The following is a 7,319-nucleotide window of genomic DNA, read 5'->3' as shown; positions in this document are numbered from 1 at the left end:
AAAAAAAAAAAAAAAACAAAAAAAAAAAAACGTTGGAACAGGAAGCAACGAGTAAAAATAACCTACAGAATTATGGGACAGGAAAAAAAAACAACATGTTGTTAGTTTTTATTAAACATAGATCATCTGCTTAATTTGTCCTCTTGTAATCATCTTTTTAAAAAATATTACACGTCTGTGTCTTATGCATACACAATAACATCGTCTACACAACTTAAATACCCAATAAGAAGTTTACGTTTCTCTATCAGAGGACAGAAACATTATAAAATTATTGTTATATTTTCTCACATGTGTATTTGTTAAGTCCTGCTGTTAACTACCAATTGCCACTTTTAACTGGTCCCATTGTTTTGATTAAATAACAGTATTCAGGTAACAGAGCAACAAATAGAATAATATAATTTCAAACAAACACTTGTTTTTCATATTTTTATGGTAATGTAACAATACACGTGTGTTGGAAGTATTCAGTTTGTATTTCAGGTTTATGTTTGTTCGTTTCCACCTGGCACGGCTCTGTCCTGGGTCGGCCCTCTAAAGCTGGCGTCGCGGGCACACTCAACTCCGCGGTGCTGAGAAGGGACGGGACAAATACTCCGAGCGCGGCAGAGCGCCCTTGAGCTCCGAGAGGGCTCCCGCGGAGGGAACCGGCCGCCGGGTCTGCAGCCAGACTCTCGGCCCCTTCTTGCCCGCTTTCCGGGGGTGCTCACCCCCGGGCCGCAGAGGGGAGCGGGCGGCAGGGGCGACCCTTTGGTTTTTATGTTGTTTGTGAAATATAAGGAAGTTGAAATCCCCGAAGTCAAGTCAAGCGTATTTTGAGAAAATAGTTGTTTCCGCCCGGTTTCGAACCGGGGACCTTTCGCGTGTGAGGCGAACGTGATAACCACTACACTACGGAAACGGCCATGGGCTGGCTCACGTGTTTGTACCTCTGACTGCACATAATTAAGATTTTGTTTTTCTTTTTTTTTTTTTTTTTTGCCTGCATGGGCCCGTCCAGGAAATGTTTGTTGTTATGGTGCATTTCTGCCTCTTCTTTCTATTTATGAAAAAAGAAAACCGCCATAACCAAACAAAGGCTTCACCCGGGACCCCAATTCTTGCATCATCCTGGAGAATTGGGGGGGGGGGGGTAAATTAATAAGTTGTTATTTTTTAAAAACTGTTCCTAGTTTTGACATAGAATTGGCATACAGCACCGTATGAATTTAAGATGTACAGCATAAAGATCTGACTTCCACCTGTTAAGAAATGATTACAACTGGAGAATTTGATTTCAAGACTACCCCATGCTGTCTACACCTGTTTCTCTGTCCCTGCAATGGGGATTCCTCTCTTGGTGACAGAAAGTGACTCTGGGAACCAGGACTGAGCGGCCTGAGCACAGGAGATGGTCAGAAGCCACGGACGCTTTCTGCCCCAGCGTCTTCCTTTGCAGGTGAGTTGAGTAGAAGTAGTCGTGTGGCTTCACCTCGCTACCAGGCTTCTGGGACCCACAAAGGAGGTGAAATGTTTAGAGAACACCATCCCAGGCGCGGAGTGCAAATGCAAGAAGTCTTTGTCCTCAAGGAACTCGGAGTCCGTAATAAGTCTTCTTTACAGAGTCATAGAGTCACGATATCTTTGTTGTACTGTCGCTTGCCCAAACTTACAGCTGGTAGAGACAAGCGTCTCTAGGTTATGTCATCTCACCCTTGGGTCTCACGCTCTATCACAGTTGAACTGGACGCACGCTATTATGCCAACCAAATGGGCGATATTTGGCCACAAAATGTAATGCCACGGTTGCTCTTGATGAGACCATGTTCTCAGCCTGAGAACAAATCTTTCTAAATTCATTGTTAAAAGCTGAACGGACTCAAATACAAACGAACCGACTCAGGTAAAAGGTAAATGTCTGTCTTGGGGAATGGGTAAGGGTAGGATAGTGAAAAAGGCAAGGAGTAAATTGCATAATAATTTAGTGATACGTGGGTCTGTGTTTGAGTCAGAGATTTTGCTAAAAATTAGAAATATCGAAGACTTGATTTTTTTTTCTGGAATGGAATAAGCTTAGAAGGGGGAACCATCACATCTCTCAACCATATTTAGGGACGTTGCTCCCCACTCCCAGATCACGATCCCCTAGTAACTGGTAGAAGCTTCCTATCCCAACCTGAAGAAGGTCAGTGTCCTCTTGTCTGAGGTATTTGTAATGGCCTCTCTGAGCTCCTTGTCTTGCTAAGCTCGGCTGATACTCTCCCGGATCTGTCACGACCACCTCTCTCCTTTTCTGAGACCCCAGAGGGTCAAGTACAAAGTGTGACCCATGAGGAGGTGTGGCACACATCAAAATAACTGCATGATTTTCCCAGTTTATATTGACAGGACCCTGGCAGTTTTGAATGGGAATGGCTCTCGAGTGGACAGGATCAAGGTGGCAAGAAAATAAAGCTGCATCACACAAGCTCACCGACACAGTCTTACTTGGCACAGGTATCCAATTCAGTGTTTTAACTCAAGGGCCTGGGAGCAGCTCCAAATTTTCATTAATTAAAACATTATAATTCATACGTGATTAATGTATGGACCCAAAGTTAGGGTGAACCAACAGAATGAAATTGAAACATCAGTAATTCCTCAGTGTATGGAGAGCAAACCCAAGGCCTAAGAAGATTGAAATTCTAGAAGGAATTTGTCATGGGCTTCTCCGGGGGGAACTAACTTTCACCCCAGTTGTGAGAAGTAAGTTCATGAGGAGCGCCTCAGGATCCTTGAGTTGTTCTCGGGTGGCTTTTCCTCAGAGGCCAGAAATGACAGGGGGGCCTTGCTGACCCTGACCTGGAATCCCCACACGTAACAGAGATGACTGGAGCCCAGGGTGACAGGGGCCAAATGTTGGCAATAAACTGCCAAAGACTGGATGGGTGTTGTCACGAACTCGGTGGTGTCTCCTGAAAATCCACATGTTCTAGCCCTAACCCCTAATGTGACTGTTTGGAAGCAGGCACTTTAAGGTGGTAAGTGAGGTCATAGGGTGGGGTCCTCATCCAACTGGACTGGTGTCCTTGCTTGAAGACAAAGACACACCGGAAATCTCTCTCCAAGTGTGCACAGAGGAAAGGCCATCTACGGGCCTAGAGGTCCCCCCAGAAAGCAGTCCCGCACGCACGTAGACCTTGGACTTGGTTTGTATGAGCTCCCAGACGGGAGCCGGCTTTGAAGGAAGAGAAGTCCAGTGTCCCTTGAGAAACACCCCTGGCACATAGACAAAAATGTACACTCCTGTTCTTCCTCCGAGCCTTTCCTAAAAGGACCTATGTCCACTTACCAAAGTGACTGTGCGTTAGGGAGGAGGAAGTGGAATTTTGGGGATTGCTAGAAAATGGCTCCGGGCTGGCATTTATTCCTAGAGATACAAAGCATCACGGCTGCCCACCGAGCAAGACAGGGACTCAGTGAAGCCTTGCTTCCCATCTGTCTCGCTGCGGGCATGGTGGGTCCCGAAACCTTCCCTGAACCCATTTCCCTAATTCCAGACGGTAACTTTAATATTACTTCCATGGTTCACGGAGTGAATGCTACGATGGCAGAAAAGGCCAAGTGGAAGCCACTAGAAACTCCTCTAACGATGACAACAGTGAAGCAACAGCAGGGATCACAGAGGTTAGTGCCAACATCAGGGACTAGAAAGCTACAGGGTAGAGACTCCCTCCGTCTCTCTATTCTGTGATTGTATCTGTATCTGTATCTGTATCTGTATCTGTATCTGTATCTGTATCTGTATCTGTATCTGTCGTCGTAGAAGAGAGGTCGCTCATGCAGGGTGACAGAAGCTACTGTCAGTGTCGTCGAGGCGTTGTTCCCATTGCGCGTGCGATTCCAGACGCCATTTCATCCGTGGAGAAATTTAACGCGGGCACCTAGTGTGCAGCCGCGGGCAGGGCTGGTGCTGTGTTCTCTGTGCCTAACCGTTGAACCTGCCGGAAGCAGTGGACTTTCCGCTGGCTCAGCCAGCAGCACCCCCGTCTACCCCACCTCAGGGCATATCAACACTCCGATCCCACGGCCTAAGTTAGGCACGGAGACCTTCACCCCCATGACCGTGCCCTAAAGTTGAAAGCTGATTCTTGTTTGACACATGGACATTTGAGGCAAATGTATATTTTGCAAACTGACCACAAGGCGAACGGGTGTGCCTTTCCGGAACTGGCTCTGTCTTGTGGGCCTCCTTTGTGTCTCCAACCCAGTCGTAGTCCACTCGGGCTGCTGTAACAGAGGCACCATAGACTGGGTGGCTTAAACGACAAGCATGTATCTCTCGAAGTTCTGGAAGCTGGGAAGTCCCAGCTCAAGGCAGGAGCAGATTCTGAATCTGGTGAAGTTTTCTTCCTGGCTTCCTGGCTCATAGAGGGCAGTCTTTCTCTGTGTCTACACCCGAAGGAATGGGTGAGCGAACTCTCCAGGGTCTCTTTTATAAGCACCTGTTCCCATTCTTGAGGGCCCCACCCTCGTGACCCCATCACCTCCCAAGGCCCCACCCCCAGGTACCATCACCCTATTGGGGATTAGGGTTCAAGGCACCAATTTGGGAGGAACACGCACAGTCCACAGCAATCCCCCGAACACCCACTTCCTTTTCTGACTTCAAATAGGTTTGGTGCAGAGTAAGTTGATGCGAGCCTCCTGGGCACGGTGGCCAGTGACACGAGGGGTCACAGGTCGGACTAGGGTCACCATCCACTCCTGGCCGCCTCAGTTTTCTTTCCTTTCTCTTGTGAAAAACATCTTTCTTCCTACATCATCCAAAGAAGTGATACTGAACCGTGACACTAAAACTGACGCTGAAACGAGTTACCAAAACATCTTGAGAGGAAGTCATCTGAGTTGACTGCAGGCATTCGGACCCACTGTCCCACAGTGGTCTCGGCTGTCAGCTGAGGACATTCAGAGGCATCAAAGGAGCCATCTTCTAAGATTTCTTTCCTTCTCCCCCTTCTTCCTGAAACTGAGAAAGGAAGTTGACTGAGCAGGACTCTGGCAAACTTTAAAATCAAAGATGCTTTAAAGAAAATTATGATAATTTACCAGTACGTTCTCTTCCAACTGTTTCCCAGTTCAGCAGCGTCTACACCCGCTCAGCTTCTCAGGGCTCTGGGCTGGGGAGTCAGTCCTGGAGGAGAGAGAATGAACATCTCCTGGGGGACGTTGAGTTGGACAAGAACACGGCAGGTTCCCGGCGACACCGAGAGTCTGAGAAATTTGGAAATTAAACTCCCGGGGAGGAGACAGGAAGGAAGGGGTGAGCAGTGACAGCTTGTGGATGGGTCCTTTTTAACAAACAGCCTCCTTTCTCCGTTTTTTTCTGCAGGGACATCTGAATTCCTTGGCAGAGTAGGACTAGGGGAAAATCAAGATCTAGCTGAGAAAGAACCACAGACATTTCAAAAGACACTTGAATTTGTGGATGGATTCCACCGTGTTCGTCCCAAGACACCTTGAGCCTCCAAAGGGTTCTGCCAAAGGCCCTGAAGATTAAACCAATGAAACTGCCCTGTGGCCAGCCTTGGGTTGGTCCTGGGTCTGTTGCAGAGCTGTGAACTGGTTAAATGGCAAAGCTGGGGACAAAGACTGGAGATTGCCACTACACAGTTCCTCCACTCAGTGCTCTTTGCCACGAGAGGACTTCCCAGTGAAAACCACTCCTGGAAATTACGCTGTAAGGAGAACTACATGCAGGCCCAGACAGAAAATGCTCCTTTCTCTGCAAAAATAAAATATACGCACACACACACACACACACACACACACACACACACACACGCACACGCACCCTACACATATTTGAAATTGTACTCCCAGACCCAAAGGAGGAAGTTTAAGCTACTTGAACTCTGTGAATTGGGAAAAAATAGTCCAAGGTTGCACCGTGGAGACAGGACTTCTCCACTTCTCCCGGAACACCTAGAGCAAATCAAGACCACTCCCCAGCGGGCCTGGAAAGCAGGGTGTGCACTCCAGGTGTCCATGCCCCTAGGACACTTTCCAGAGCCCTCTTCCTGTGGCCCCAGCCTCCTCAACCGACTCGGAATGGCGATTGGCTCCCTCTGGTGCTCCGGGTGAGGCCTCCCTCAGAACCCTCGATCGCTGAGTTCCAGAAAGGAAGGCCCACTCACCCTTCCAGAGGAGGCCCCTGGGAAAAACAATTCTGTCCCCCACCTCCTCGTCCGTAGTGTTTTCTTGAGCTTTTCATTTTTTTTAGTAGGTGCGTCAAAGCCTAAAGTGGCCTGTGGGCACCTCCTGCCTCCTGCCAATGAGCCCCTCAAATGACTACTGTCGTCCTGAGTCCACTCATTATCCTTGAGGGATGTGTCGTGTAAAATCTATGTATGATCTAACACAAATAGACTTCCAATGGTAACACTGGATGCAGATTGCTCTGACCGTCGCTTTTACGTTAAAATATGTGTTTGTACATAAGGACCCTCCTCGTTTTCTTTGAAATATGCATAGCACTCCACTGTGGAGTTAGGCCATAATTTATCCAAATAAATAATTCTGAATAATTAGGTTTTTCCCAATCTTGTTATTACAATTAATGCCACAGAGAATAAACTTCAGCACAATATGGTCTGTCGTGTGTGCAAGTCTACGGGGTATATTTGTGGAAATGCTGGACCCGAGGGTATGGGCGTTTGACATGTTGGTAAGATCCTGTCAGATTGCTCTCCGGGCAACAAGGCAGAGTATATTCCATGGAGAGCACGATTAAATAGGAGGTTGGGCATGAATAATACAGCTCCCTAATTCACTTCCTACCAACTATGAATCCAACCAGGCAATCCATGAAGACTGTAGAAAAAGTCTGAAAATCAAGGATTCTTGCGATGCTGGAAGATCGCCTCCTCTCCAAGAGGTGAGATTTTGCAGCCTGGGGCCTGGCAGGATGGGGGTGAGGTGAAGGTGGCTGGGGGTGCTGAGTGGAGATGCCTGATGCAGGGGCTTGGGCATGGTTTCCTGTCGCGTCCACTCAAAGTAAATAGGCCAAAGGCGCAGAAGCAACCAGACTGCAGCAGTCAGGGCCTTGCACGAGCGTGTGTTTCTTTGTAGGCAAAGGCCTGCGTGCCAGGCTGTGATGGCCGAGTGGTTAAGGCGTTGGACTCGAAATCCAATGGGGTTTCCCGCGCAGGTTCAAATCCTGCTCACAGCGCTCTGTGGTGCTTTTTCTATCCAAGTTCTAGGATGAAATTCTCACAAAGCACGGTCTTCTCAGCTTCTCATCTTATTCCACGAACTGAGAAGTAGGAGGGGAGCGGGGAGCTACCTATCCAGAGGGC

The 7,319-nt window shown here is 48.0% G+C and overlaps 1 long non-coding RNA gene and 2 other non-coding genes across 4 annotated transcripts in view; 2 read left to right on the top strand and 1 right to left on the bottom strand.

Moving 5' to 3' along the window:
- The window catches only part of LOC121020377 (uncharacterized), a 15,056-nt gene extending 8,441 nt beyond the window's left edge, over nt 1–6,615 (top strand). Inside the window, exons 2-6 of one of the 2 annotated variants that reach the window (XR_005786095.1) lie at nt 544–661; nt 1,350–1,441; nt 2,358–2,478; nt 3,522–3,648; nt 5,354–6,615. This is a non-coding gene — a long non-coding RNA (uncharacterized LOC121020377). Of the gene's footprint in view, nt 1–474; nt 662–1,349; nt 1,442–2,357; nt 2,479–3,521; nt 3,649–5,353 lie in introns of both variants that reach the window. The other variant, XR_005786094.1, reaches the window with a different exon arrangement.
- On the bottom strand, nt 832–904 carry TRNAV-CAC (transfer RNA valine (anticodon CAC)). The gene has a single exon. It is a non-coding gene; the product is annotated as a tRNA-Val (tRNA).
- Nucleotides 6,616–7,111: 496 nt separating the features above from the next.
- Nucleotides 7,112–7,192, top strand: TRNAS-CGA (transfer RNA serine (anticodon CGA)). Its single transcript has one exon. It is a non-coding gene; the product is annotated as a tRNA-Ser (tRNA).
- The last annotated feature ends 127 nt before the right edge of the window (nt 7,193–7,319 follow it).

This window comes from Herpailurus yagouaroundi, unplaced genomic scaffold (assembly GCF_014898765.1).
Source record: "Herpailurus yagouaroundi ecotype Mexico unplaced genomic scaffold, PumYag 250, whole genome shotgun sequence".
In the NCBI taxonomy this organism is placed as follows: Eukaryota; Metazoa; Chordata; class Mammalia; order Carnivora; family Felidae; genus Herpailurus; species Herpailurus yagouaroundi.
This window is presented reverse-complemented; position numbering and strand designations above follow the sequence as displayed.